The 14,844-nt window shown below is 43.5% G+C and overlaps 1 non-coding gene and 1 pseudogene across 1 annotated transcript; both read right to left on the bottom strand.

The window, feature by feature from the left end:
• Positions 1 to 1,678: 1,678 nt before the first annotated feature.
• LOC110334234 lies at positions 1,679 to 6,416 on the bottom strand (annotated as a pseudogene).
• Positions 2,662 to 2,847, bottom strand: LOC115065642. The gene has a single exon (XR_003845412.1). It is a non-coding gene; the product is annotated as a U2 spliceosomal RNA (small nuclear RNA).
• Positions 6,417 to 14,844: the final 8,428 nt, after the last annotated feature.

Consider the following 14,844-nt stretch of genomic DNA (forward strand, 5'->3'; position numbering starts at 1 on the left):
TCATGGATGCACCCTCTGAAACTGTAAAAGAGCCTCTAATTAAGGGCTTTATTTCAGTTTATGAGTTCCTTTGGTCATGGTGTCTCTTCACAGAAATGGGAACATAACCAAGTCACCATTGAACCATCTCTCCAGACTCCACAGTTCCTTTTTTTAATAATTAGAATTTTTATAAACACTTTTTGAGACAGGGTCTCCCTTTGTAGCTCAACCTGGCCTTGAACTTTCAATCCTCCTGTCTTATCCTCCTGTGTACTGGGGTTGCAGGCATGTACCATACCTAGCAGTCCTAAATTTTCTATTCTTATTTTATAATGATGTCAAATCAATATGATAATATCAGAAAATAAGCTTTTGTTACTGACTTCCTCCCCACTCTTTATTTTCCTCCACAGGTAATGTGTTTTAGATATTAAATATTTATTAAAATTATTAAATTTACAAGTTATCATCTTTGTTTTAGTATTTTTTTTTCAGGTTCAGTTGTGCCTTTATTGACTTAGTGCATCAGAGTGTACAGGAGTCCTATAATGGAGGCAGCCCTCTGAGCAGCATTTTAAAAGCAGTATTACAAGAATCCTCACTGGTCGCACCATAGTTATAAAAACCAGGGACATAATGACATATACAACCTACACAAGACAGAGCAGTGAGAATTTACAGTGTAAAATAACATTGAGGGTTAGCAAAGACGGCTGCATGCAGGGAAGGTGGGTGCCTGTGGGGAGCTACTATGCTGGCTTCAGTCCGTGACAGCAGGCAGCTCTGAGATCCTCAGACCACGAGTGAGTGAGCAGGGATGGCCTGGTGTCAGAGCAGGCCACATGCAGGAAGCAGAGGCTAGCTTCAGCTCAAGAGGCATGTCTCCTGTTGCTGCTGTCCTCACTGCTGACATGTATGGACTGACATGAAATGGGGAAATCCCAACCAACAAAGAGCTGTGAGCCAAGTCCAGAGCCAGTACATTGGGATTGACAACCACATCCTAAGGCCAGCACTGCACACCTGCTTGCTCTCCCTGAAGCAGGCATGAACCAGGAAAAATTCAAACCAGGAAAGAAACACTTAGCTCTGCAGTCTCTCAAGGAGCTGGATCAGCAACCCCTGGACAAGCTGAGACCTGGCCTCAGCAGAGATGCTGTGGTAACATCTAGACAGCAGCGAGCGCGTGTCCCTGCACTGCTGAGTGAAAGGGTGTGACTGGGGTCAAGCCCAGGACCCAGCTTAGAGCTGTATCCTATTCACCAGACCTGTTTAGTGCAAAGCCAGAGCCCTCTGGGGACCTCTGCTAGGCAACCTGGGCCTTTAGAGGGACTGTTTAGAGGGACTTCTCTCCTGAGTGGAAGCCCTTTTAGAGAAGGCAACAGGTCCCAGGAAGAGACTGCCCCTGACACTGCTTTTCTGTTTTAAGTCCCTACTAGGGAGAAAAATGTCAAAATAACTTGGTCTTTTTATTGGCAACTTAGGATGCAAAGTATTTTATTTTTTAAACTTCTAAAGTTTGAACACAAAATAGCCTAGTTTAGACGAATTTCCAAGCTGAATGCACTTGGCATGGAGCTCAGTTTCTGGCTGATGAATAGTTCCTAATACCCTACGTGGGTGCCTACGTTCTCATCTGTGGATGGTGAGCCATCCAGGGTCCGCTGGTAACATCCCTTTTTGTCTTGGTAAGGGCTTAACAAGCACTAGGCATTGTTGTAGTCTTACACAACCAGTGCTGTCCGAATGTCTCCTGCAAGGCATAAACCATGTACAGGAAGCCGTCTTCATCTCTCTCACTCTCGTACACTTCAGAGATGGGCGTGGACACACTCCCCATGCTGTGCCCATTCACCAGGAGGAAGAAGGTTTGGTTAGCATTGAGCTGCAAGTGCCGTCTAATTATCTTGATGAGCTCGCTCATGTTCACGTGGTCAGGTATCAGGAACTTGGTCTTGTCCAGGGCGGGCAGTTGCTTCTCGCCCTTGTATCGCTCTATAATCACTGGGATCTTGGTGGGGTGCTGCTCCCAGATGAGCTGGACATCTTCCACTCTTTGTTCAACGCTCCAGCGCTGCTTGAAGGTCTTCTTGGACGGCTTGGCGTGAGGGGGTCCTGAGTCAGAGGATCTGGCTCCAGCGACAATCACTTCCCTTGTGTATGTGTCCAGTATTATTTTTATATACACATGGAATAATGCTATGGCTATTATTTGCATGTGTGTCTTTTGGCTTATTATTTTTGTATAACTTAACATAACATGTGGCCAGACATGGTGCCATATGTCTACAGCTGTTTTTATTTCTTTCTCTGTATTATAAAAATGATAACATAATGATTTATTATTGTGCATCATTTCTTGTTCACTTTGTACATGCTGGGGATAAGCCCTGCTGCTGCACAACTCTCTGCAGTTACACTCCAATGTATGTAGCCATTTGTTTTTTTCAGTGTTTTGCTATAGCACACAGCCCTGCTAGGTGAAGGGTAAACATCCCTGTAATCTTTTCAGACTTCTGTGTATCTCCCTCCAGTGCAGTCGTATCCTGCTGGCAATAGAAGGGAGTCAGGAGAGTATGGAGTCAAAGGTAGATGATGTGTGTGTGTGTGGGGGGGGCAATATAGTATGGGGGGAAAAAGGGTTTGTTTATGATCTTTTTTTCTTTTGTTCTGTACTCTGAGGGATACACATTTCCAGAAGTACTGAAGTACCAGAACTTCTGGAATCAGTGAATCAAACTCTTATTCTAACTCCCAGCTAGAAAAACACATCAAATACACTGTTCTCTGATAGAGGAATATGAGATGTAAAACTGAAACAAATGGATACTATATTTGATCATAGCCAGAAGGCTGATAAACAATTCAGTTATTGTTAGGATGATGATGATGATGATGATGATGATGATGATGATGATGATGATGATTTTAAGACAGGGTCTCACTGTGTAGCCCAAACAGGTTTTGAACTCAGCATCTCCTTACCTCTGCCTCCTGTGTGCTGGGATTATTGGTGTATGTCACTGTGCTTGCTTCTGTGTATTTTCAATTCACATTTTTACTATGAAGAGAAAGGGTGATAGTTTCTTCAAAATGCATACTCTACTTTCTAGTAGACCGAACCTTAGGCTAAGACCTCAGACTAGGAGAAAGGAAGTAATTCCAGAGATAGTTAAAAAGGTTTCAAGCAGATATCATTCACACAAGATCAAGATGAATCCAGTTAATCCTAATACACTCTCATTTTGTTGTTGTTAGTGTAGCATCTGTTAGTGATAAAGTACTATGATTGAGAGTAAAACGTGGGAGAAAGTCTTATTTGGGGTTATGGTTCTAGGTGGTCTAAAATAGGGAACGTGACAGCAAGCAGCAGGCATGACAGCAGAAACAGCAAATCGCATCTTCATCCACCATCGGGAAACAGGAAGAGTAAGCTAGAAGTACAGCTAGGCTATGAACTTCCAAGCCCGTCCCCAGTGATGATAAACTTCTTCCAGTAAGACCACCATCTCCCCGCAGAGTGCTACAAACTGGTGACACAGTGTTCAAACACATGAGCCTTCAGGGGCAGACATCTCATTCAAAGTACCACGGTACCTAAGAACATTCTTCATGAAAGAGATAAAAAAGAAATAGAGGAAAGTTTGTAGCATGAGATGCTTGCATTAGAATATCCAGAATATATGACAGACTCTGAAAATCAGCAATAAAAAGAAAGCAAGAACATCAGGAAAAGATATTGTCTTAGGCTTTCACTGCTGTGAACAGACACCGTGACCAAGGCAACTCTTATAAGGACAACATTTCATTGGGGCTGGCTTACAGATCCAGGGGTTCAATCCATTATCACCAAGGCAGGAGCATGGCAGCATCCAGGCAAGCATGGTGCAGAAGCTGAGAGTTCTACATCTTTATCTGAAGGCTACTATGAAAAGACTGGCTCCCACATGACTAGGAGGAGGGTCTCATTGCTCATGCCCACAGTGACACACTTCCTCCAACATGGCCACACCTACTTCAACAAGGCCACACCTCCTAATAGTGCCACTCCCTGGGCCAATCATATTCAAACTACCATAGAAGCGAACAAATATTTTTACATAAGAAAAAAAATCAAATGAACCAAACAACCCAAGTAAAAATGTTGGGAATTGGGAAAATACAATGTTGATATATAATACATAATAACTGATGTTATTTCTCCACTGGTAAAATGAACCAATTCAAGTCAGAGTAAAACATATAGAAACGCAGGTTTATTGGAAAGCTTATCTCAGGTGGGAGAGTTCACTGGTCCCAAGGAAGGAGGCTAGGGATGCTGCCTGGGAAGGGAGTCAGAGGGGAGGGGGATAAGAAAGAGAGAGTGTGTGGGCATGCAGAGAGAAGGAAAAGGAGTGAAAAGAAAGAAGATACAAAGACCCTCTGGGGAAGGGAAGCCTAGCCCTGGGCTGGAAAGTTTGGGTTGGGGATGAGGTATGCCAGATCGGGACTGAGGGATGCTGGGAGAACCTGGAGGCAAGGTCTGCTTTGGTATTTAAAATATGTTCCTCAGCTGCTTGTTCCTGGGTCTGAAACCAGACAATACTATATAAGTATACAGCCAATAACATATAAGTATACAACCAGTGGTCTAGTAAAGGTTTAAGTCTGTCAATTCTAATGTGTGAAAGTTAAAGGAATAAATAGCAATTCTCAGAAAGAATCTTCAAGGCTGTATGTAATCAGGAAAATGATTTGAGGCTATCAATTAAAAGTGAATATGTACATAGCACATGGTCTAAGTATTTTCACTATGGGGACACAGACACACACACATATACACACACACACACAGCCCTTAGAAATGGGAGTCCATTCTACCAGCACACATGGAAGAGAATGAGGGAATATTTACTGACACAAACTGGAAGTAAACCAAACTTTTATGTTCTGCAGAATAGACAAACACATTATCATATAGTTACTGGCAAACTGACAGGTGTTTAACACCAGAGAGAAAAGCTCTAATTCATAGCGCCTGCCAATTTCCATGGTGTAAATACTTCCGCCTGGGCCAATTTCAAGCTCCTAATATTCCATTAATTAGCTTACAGAACCCATGAACATTTAACAATCATTTCTCAATCTGGGTAAGCTGGCTCCAATACATTCCCAGGAATATTCCCAGGCTATAGTACTATCCAGCAATAAAAGTGAATGAACGATCGCTACAGGCAACAGCATGGATAAGTCTCATGGATGTTACCTTGGATAAAATAAACAAATGGCAAAAGAACGTTCAAAACATGATTCTATCAGTCTGGATTTCTAAATGGGCCAATTTAAACCAGAAGATTTCTGGTGCATTCTTGTGTGTTGCAAAGGTAAAACACATTTAGGGTAAGTTTACCCGAAATATGAGGCCAGTGACTGATTCTGATGGGGAGAGGGGTCCAAAATGGCAAAGGGTGTGTGGTGGGCTCCCTGCAGGTAATGTTCTATTTCTTGACCTCAGTGGTGCCGTGTGGTATTTATGTATTCTCATATGTGTTCTTTTTGCATGTGTTAAATCAGTGCGTGTTGCACTCTGTCAAAATGGGCTCATAACAAATCCCAAGAGCCTCTATTCTCCGCTCTGCATCAGTGATGTTCTTAAATGCCTGACATCAGCCAGATGTGGAGCATTTACAGCACAGAAATTGAGAAGCACATACACTAAAGAGGATTTTCTTCTCCTAACAAATGAATTTATCAACCCACCACTGACAACACATTTGGAATACCCATATGACTCACAGCACTGGCATATTGAAGAAGATAAATTTTTTTTCAAGGATAAATGTCCTCAAAAGTTTCCAGAGAAAACCAAATAAAACAAAGCAAAATGCCAACAGCTAAACATAAAGATTCCTTTAACAATAAAGAAGATGGGATGTTAGCTGTGAAAGACACCTGGTTGTAAGAAATGCGAAGTGTTTGACATTCTCCATTCATATATAATAAAAATCATCAAACTGATGCTAAAATTAAGGACTCCAGGTAGCCATTCACATTTATAGTACTTAATGAGGCAAAGATGAAGATAAGAAGTCTTGTCTGCCTTTCAACATGACTATCTCTCATCAGTTTCTGTGGGAACAGGACAGAGGTATGAGGGTGGAAGGTGACAGAGTCACGTGTCGAATCCTGGGAATTAGACTCCAAAGATCAGCATCAGAGTACAGATCTGAGTTTATTGCACAGCGCAGAAGCTTGTAGCATTTTTGAGCCTATCTCATGCTCCACCACGCCTCAATGAAAGCCCTGCCTGGGGAAGTTATTCAGCAGGGGTCGGGGGTAGGGGAGGCATCATTACCTGTTAGGACTTCTATGAAGACCGGAAGCTGAAGACAGGATGCAGCCACTGCCCTGGCTTCCGTGCAGTTTTGCTGTCTTGCTTGTGTTCCGGGAGCCATCTCAGATCTAGTACTGTGTATCAGGACTCTTCGAGGAGTCCCAGGAGCCTGTGGAACCTCGCTTTCCATCCCACTTTTTCCTTCACAGGGTTGACCTCCACATCCCTCACAAATATCTATCCACATAGGTCCCGCATGGTACTCCATGCCTCCGCCTTGGAAGTATGCTCAGCAGCTAGCCTGAAGTAATTACCTGTCTGTTACAACCTGTGTCCCTAGGAGAAGAACACTGATATCTCAGTCTGCATATTTACATGGATTTATGTTCTCCAAACATGTGGCCGTAAGATATGGTATCACTTTTGTTCATTTCTGCTTTCCTGGTGGTAAGCAATTTTAAATATTATGTTATATTAAAATAATAGATGACTTTCCACAGGGAAATTTGGCCTTGTGGTTGACCTCTTCAGATAACTCCTCCCTGGGACATGGAATCAGTTTAGCTACAAAGGCTTTGGCAACTCTCTTGGGTACACAAAGGTAGCTAAAAGCATCATAGAACCCTGGCATATCTGCCTTCATGCAGATATCTCCTTTGCAATGGCTTAGAGTCTAGGGCGGGTTCTCATGGGTATGCCATTAGACTCTGGATGTCAACCACCCATATTGATATAGAGATTAATGAAACCTAATTTGCCTCAAGGTTGACGATCGAAAGTAACGGAGGCACTTCATACCAACTTTAACAGACCCCGAGAAAGCTTCCCGAGTCTCCAGTCATTGTTCTAACCCCCTTGGATCCCAGGAACAGTAGAACCTCACAAGTCATCACACTGCTGTGACTGCTCTTCAGCTAGGAGCAGTCATCTCATGGAAACCTTCCTGTCCCTGACCACCACCCCCCCAAACAATAAGACCTTCTTCAGGGCCATTTTGCATAAACAGAATTGAGCTAATGATAATCAAATCAGATTTTGAGGAAGACTGCTTAATCATAAATGCTTCTTACCTTGCACCCCAATTTTTCTCTGTGGAAACCTAAGACTTATGTCAGTACCCTGAAGATGGACTAAAAGGCCTAGTTTTCATCTTCCCCAAAATACCCATTTTGATTACATCCTGTAGTGGCTTGAATAAGAATACCCCCATCCCTACTCCATAGGCTCATGCGTTTGAATGCTTAGTCACCAGGGAGTGGTCCGGTTTGAAGGGATTAGAATGATTAGGAGGTGTGGCCTAGTTGGAGGAAGGGTGTCACTGAGGTGGGTGGGGTGGGGTGTGGCCTTTGAGGTTACAAAAGCTCAAGTCAGCCCAGACTCTCTCTGCCTATGATTCAGGATGTTGCTCTCAACAGTGGCTCAAGCATCATGCCTGCCTGCATGCTGCCATGCTCCCCATTATGGCGATAATGGATTAGCCTCTAACACTGTATGCCTTATACACCCAGCTTCCAGTTCTTTTTCACATTGTTGAGCACAATTTGATTCATAATTGTTATTATGAGATAAACAACCTTCATGAGACACCATGTTATGCCTTTAGAGTCAGCACTACCAAGAACATTATGGAAAGGACCATTGTCAAGCTTCCAGACATAGAAGATGAAGGCATATAAATTCTACTTCAGTTTCATCCCCAAATGTTGGGACCAAATAACGGTGGGAACCACATCCTTTGCGTTTAGATTCTGCCTTTCTGGCAGTCTCCTTTTTGTTCTTGCCTATGAGTATTTCTAAATGCTTCAACTTGTGGCTGGTTGAGATTTCTATTACATTATTTCTTAACACAATTGTGGTGCACTGTGGTGTAAGAATGTGTTAAAAACCAAACCACGGGGGTATTGATGCAGAATTATATTTGATATTCCAAACAATTGGAGGTCATTTTAGAAGCACTTTCAGTTGGAGGGAGGTTAGTGGGAAGCAGGGAAAAATTTCCCAGAATTGCAGAGCTCCTTAAAACCCAAAATATATACCTAAATCCAGGGTTCACTTCAAGTCTCTCAAAAGATTTTTTTTTGAATGAGTGTAACATGTTATTTTATTATTCAAAGATTGACTTTCATATGTAGCTCTCCCCCACCCCTGTTTGAGAAATATGTTGAAAAGATTTCTGATAAACAGTAACTAGTTACAATACAAACTCTACCATCCTTCTAGTAACAAAATATCCAACAAAGTTATCCAGTAGACCCTATAGAATAGAAGACAGAATCACCTTTTTGTAGTATGTATGGTGTACACAGACAATTGAGAACTCAAAGGAAAAATATTGGGTTTGAAGGTTCTCAGTGCATGGGGCATGTCCTGCAGATCTCTGTTGTCCTTGGGAACACAATTGGGCACTCTTTCACAGGGCAGAATTCTAAGGTGTCGCCTTGAGACAGGCTGGCTTCATGACAGGCTTCAAATTGACAGTTCAGGAGACTAGGCCTAAATTTCTGTTTCCAAGAACTGGGTAAGTCCAGACAAGTCCAGGCCCTGCCACCTGGCCTGAGGCAAGGACAACGGATCAACAACAATTTCCAGGTTTCCTCACAACAGTTTCCAGCCACCCACTCCACAACAATGGTTCTGGAATGTCCTTAAAGGTTGAAGACTAGTTTTAGTCTGATAATCAAACTCAAGTTGTTTAACATTGAGAGAGAGAGAGAGAGAGAGAGAGAGAGAGAGAGAGAGAGAGAGAGAGAGAGNAGAGAGAGAGAGAGAGAGAGAGAGAGAGAGAGAGAGAGAGAGAGGAGAGTGAGAGGAGAGTTTAGAGTGGATGACATGGTTTTCAGGTGACATTAAGGCTAAAATTGAAACTCAATCTAGGGATAGAATCATAATTCTTTTAGTTAGGAATGATGGTAGAGTACTTTAATTGACAAATTGGAAGTACTGGATATCATTTGTATATCATTCTGTGTAATGTACATGATTGTTATGGCTTTGTTCAGTTTATATCAGGGAGAAGAGGGTTTGGTTTTGTTTTTGACAGAAAAGGTGAGGTGTAAGGGGAGGTTCTGATGCAAAGCTCCTGTTCCCCAATTGGTTCTTTATTTATCAGTAAAGAAGGTGGAGGGGGGAGTCGGGGCAATTGCTGGTGGGCGGGGAGTCCAGGCAGGACTTCCGTTTCCCAAGAGGAAAAGGAGATGCAGGAACAGAGAGAGGAGTTTCACCACACTTGGGAACAGGAAGAACTTAGCAACCTGGGAGGTGTGTGTGTGGGGGGGGGGACTAGGACCTGTGACATCCACTACAGGCAGATGGCTCAGTATGTCTGACCAGGGCTAGGTGAGTAGCCACTAAGTTTATGGCAGGAGATAGTAATGCCCAGCAACTGTGTCAAGAAGGCAAGTTGTAAAGTAACAAACTGTGTGTGTGTGTGTGTGTGTGTGTGTGTGTGTGTGTGTGTGTGTGTTTTATCCTCGGATTCAGCAGTGTGCTGGTAGCACAGTCACCTCCTGGAGGCGAAGGTGGGAAGAACAAAAGGAAGGCTGAGAGTAACACTGCCAACCGGGGCAAAGGCAAGCTGTATCCGAGATTCCGTGGGACGCCAGGAGAGCTCTAAGAACCACTGGGCCTGATGCAAAGATACAAAAGTGTCTCTTTATTAATCCGAGTCAGACTTGGATCAAAAACCTTCCCACTGTGCAGACAGGAGTGTGACCTCGAGCCTAGAGGGCTTGGTGCTTATATGCAGCATAGTCAGGGATTCTTTGGATTTTAGGGTGATGGGGGAGGAGGCCACAAGACAAGTCATTTTTCAAACAAGATATTGTTTGTTCAGGCGGCAAGGCAGAATAGTGCAACTGGGAGGGGGGTCTCTTCTGACCTGGGGAGTAACTTTATGGTGCTATCAGGAACTAGTGTGTTTTACGACTGGCCACAGCTACCTGATTATCTTCCTTTCATGATCCAAACGTGGGACCCTACTGTTTCCAAGAATGTTTGTTTTTTTTGCTTCTTTCCCAAGGACAGGTACCAGCTGCACCTGGGAAGTGCTTAGCCATTTATCAGTGAGAGTGCCAGCCTCATCGACCCAGAGGGGAGGGAGGTTGCCATTTGTCTATTCTCAACCCTGCATCTGTGGCTCCTGGGGGGCAGGGTTCAGGAGGTGCCTCTATGGAACCGGGGATATCGATATTCTGGTGGCAGACCAGAATCTCTCTGAAGGGCCAGGGAGGGGAAGGAAGCCTTGTGCTTGCTGCAGGAGGGAGTGGGAAGGGGGTGGAGGGGAACTTCTTCGAGAGGGTGCAGAAGCAAGCTGCCTGTGTCACTTCAGTCGGTGGTAGTATTTAAAACTACACACAACATAGGCTAGTCACTCTGATACCAGAAATGGGTATACTCACCCCATAGCTGACCCAGAGTTGTCTTATCTTCACAGAGAGGTGCACAGGGCTGGGAGAAGTATGTGTCTGTCTACAGACAGGCCCCACACCACACACTAAAAGATCTTCATCCCTTCTACATGAGGGAAAGCAGAGTCTAGCCAAGAAGTCCCTGCTTTCCTGCTAGATCTCCTGAGAATCTACGTACATCATCTGAAAGATCCTACATGCCCCCACCCCAACAACACATTAACTGGAAGACAATATTCAATTTAGATTTTTTTCTTTCTTTCTTAGGCAGTAAGTACATGGCCATGTCTTTGAAATAGGCAGGGAGCATATCTCCTCTCTGTAGAATAAAGTAGGCATATGTTTGCTCAAAATTCTCCCCCTTATCCATGTAAACACTCCATTCCAGACCAATGAAAGAAGACCAAATCAGGAGATTTCAGTGTGCAACTATTCCCTTAAGACACTTCAGTCAAACCAAAGACGTTAAAATAAGATCCTTTTTTTAAAAGTACTTCTTCAACTCCCAGGAACAAGCAAATTGCCCCCAAAGTGGATTAGCCAAGAAACAGGCTGACTGCTAGGCCACCGTGCTGGCTCTCCTCATGGCTCCTTCAGTTTGAGGCATGCTTCCATATGGCCATGTGATGAGCACGTCTCTCAGCCACAGGGAAGTGGACCTAGAGGCCACTCAGTCTCTTGGTGATAGGAGCCATGATAAACATAGCAGCTGGCAGAGAGACCAGGTCTCCTGCAGCTCAGCTCAGCCCACGAATATGCATCAGATGGATTTCTAGGATAACAGCAAGCAGCCTGCATCACCCTACAGGCAGCTAATTCCCCACCTCTGTCGATCCTGCCAGAACACAGCCCTTTGGCTCCATGCCCTAATTCTGTGATTCCACTCTGTACTTCATTCTCCTTAGATTCTCCCCGGAACCTCAAAATTCCCACTAAGGTTCTGGGGCCTCAGGAATGTAGTGGTTTCTTCCCCCACCCAGCCTTACTACCCCCCCCCACAACCTCTGCTGTAGCTCATCCTCAATTGGGAGGGGAAATTGCCTCTTCCTGATTAAGTCTGTAACACTTCTGACCTTTCCCCAGGAGTCCAGGCCTTAGCAGATGCAAACAATTGAAACACCTGGAACCAGCCCTGATTAAAATGGGCCCTGTTGCCTTTGAAGCTAACCTAAGACTGCTAGGGGGCAGGGGGTATCTGATGTTGAAGGCTGAGGGCATGTCTGTCCTGGGGGCCGGTGGGATTTACTGATGCATAGACAATGAATAGAATCTGGTGGGGTGTCATTCCCAGGGGTGCCAAGTGGGTTCCAGTCACTTCCCAGAAGCTCTTAAATGTTAGCTTGGGATACTGTCCTCTGGATGAATACACTACTATGTGTAATGGCCCTGAATGAGGGTCCAGGGAGATGGCTCAGCAGGGAAAGGTGCTCACTGGAAGCTTGATGACCTGGGTTTGGTCCTTAGAACCCATATGGGGCAGGAGAATGGATGGAAGTACTCTGACCTTTTACATTTGTGCTGAGACATGTACTGCTCCTGATAAATAAACTAACTACAATCTTCCAAAAACAAAACAAAACAAAACCCAACCCTCATGTTTCAAAGGTTGGAATGAACAACCAGAGGAAGAACAGAATTTGAATGGACAAGGCATGTACCCAAGCTGACACAAACAGATAGCCATAGGGGTAAGTGGTCATAAATGAATGCATTCTGTGGGAATCATCTCAAACCTGTGGTGGTCAGAGGGGCTGACCAGTTGGGGGTCACCACTGCCCTTCCCCCTCACTGACTCATTAATTCATGATTCACCATTCTTCCAAAAGAGTTGACTTGGTCCAGACTGTTAGCATTCCTTCTAGGCTTTGCCTCACAGTTACCTGGCAACAGTCAGGTATGCCTGAGTCACTATAAAAGGGGCTGTTTGTCCCCTCCTCACTCTCTTACTCTTACCTTCTTACTCTCTTACTCTCTTATTCTCTGTCCCTTCTCTTCCCCATTTCCCTCCCCTCTACCTGTTCTTGGCTGGCCTCTACTCTCTCTTCTCTCCTCTCTCTCTTTTTCTCTATCTCTACTCCCTCTTCAACTCCACTTCTATGCTCTAAATAAACTCTATTCTATACTATATATACTATATGGCTGGTACCTCAGGGGGGAAGGAATGTCTCAGAATAGTCCTGCAAAGGCACCCCCTTCCACCTCACCATACCATGCCTCTACCAAACATATGCTGGTTCTTTCTTTTTTATAAAACACAACAAGTAGCTACTCTCTTCAGGTCACTAACTAAGGTAACTAAGGATCTTGGTTAAGAGGAAGCAAGGGGAAGTTGTTGCTTATACTAAATGGAGACATTCCCCTAGTCACTTCCTAAAATAATTCCCAGAAAGTCAGTGACAGTGGGGTCCTTGGGAGGATGTTCTTAAGGATACCAGGAATGAATCCACAGTTACCTTATAAACAGTTTCAAAAGCATCTCATCCCTCTTAGGAATAAAAAGGGCTGTACATATTTATATGCAAGTGTTGGGGCAACCCCGGCAGCTTTAACCAGACTTAACTTCTGCAGCTTCTCTGACCCAGAGCTTTTTCTGCTACTATGTAGGGCAGTGGTTCCCAGCCTGTGGGTTACAACTCTTTGGCAAACCTCCACCTCCAAATGTTTACATTATAATTTACAGCAACAGCAAACTTAGTTATGAAATAGTAATAAAATAATTTTATGGTTGGAGCCACATCTAGGGCATAAAATTTACTTATGCTGCATGGTCCTGCCTGGGAATTATGGTGGCTGGCAGCTGTGCCTGTCTTAGGACTGAATATAATTGGACTTTTTCTGACCCGTCTTGGAGCACACATGCAGCTTGTTTGTGTTTATTTGCACAAACACGGCATTTAGAGTTTATTAAGAAAAAACACAGCCTTTGGCACCTGCCTCTGTCTTAGGTAGAAATAGAGGCCATAGACCAGTGACCTGTCTTTGACTGCTGGCCCTCATTGCACATCTTTTCCATTCAGATCAAAGCCACAATATGCACTCAATGTTTTTCTTCATAGCGATGAATTACTGCCATCTGCACTTTGCTGAGGGTAAGCCTCTGTATGGTGGTAACTGACCTACTTGAACACACAATGTCAAAGTTGAAAGCAACAGGATTCAGGTTTTCTGTGGGGATGTCACAGGCACTCGATTCAGTTGCAAATTAGCAATGATCAGGCCCAAGTCTGGCCTCCTGGAGTGGGGGAGGTGGCTTTGAGAATCAACAGAAAAACTGTTACTTCTCATGTAAATAGTGGAGGCCATACTCCAAATTATTTCTGCTGGCTAATAAAGATTTTGAGCTATCTTCATTATAGGAATCTCCAATATTGGGTTTATTTCTAGACCAGTCGATGATTGGGTCAGAATAACTTGTCACATTAAAGGAAAGAGAAGAGTCATTATAATTCCTCCTTTTGATTAATTTTTCTAAATCAGTTTCCACAGTCTCTATGTTCTCTGTCCCACAAGGTTAAAAAGCTTGAAGTAAAGCAGCTTAGCTTGTCTAATCTGGGACATAGGCAAGCAAAGGTGGGTCAAGAATATATACCTAACACAGCATTCCTGTCACCATTGTCAGGGAACTTGGCAAGCTCACAGGTCAGCATGTCACACAAATCATTCTGGTAGCTAGCATGCTCCTGCAGCAGTCTGTGGAAAAAACACAAACGTGCCCTCTTCCCCATATTAAATACCTGGTCAGGATTATGCCATATGCCAATAAGTGGGTCCTTTCATATTACCTAAGCATGAATATGCCTAGTTATAGGATACTATAAAGCACTCAGCAAGGAGTTATTTGGCATCCAAATTTTAAAATTATTAAAATAAAAAGTGTGATATAAATAATGTGCATGGGGATATAATTTTCCCCTTTTTTGTTTTTAAAGAAGAAACTTTTTAAAGTTCCACAATACCTTGTCCTTGAGAATTATAAAAAAAAATCCCAGTAACATGGGTNACATTAAATTGTTGACAAAACATCTCAAATGCTTGACTGTAATATCCAGTTCCATTATCTGTTTTAATTTGATTTGGAACACCACACACAAAAAAAATTAACATAGGCAATGACTAATTACACTTTTAGTTGCTTCTCTTGTT

The sequence above is a fragment of the Mus pahari genome, chromosome 16 (assembly GCF_900095145.1).
Source record: "Mus pahari chromosome 16, PAHARI_EIJ_v1.1, whole genome shotgun sequence".
Taxonomy (NCBI): Eukaryota; Metazoa; Chordata; class Mammalia; order Rodentia; family Muridae; genus Mus; species Mus pahari.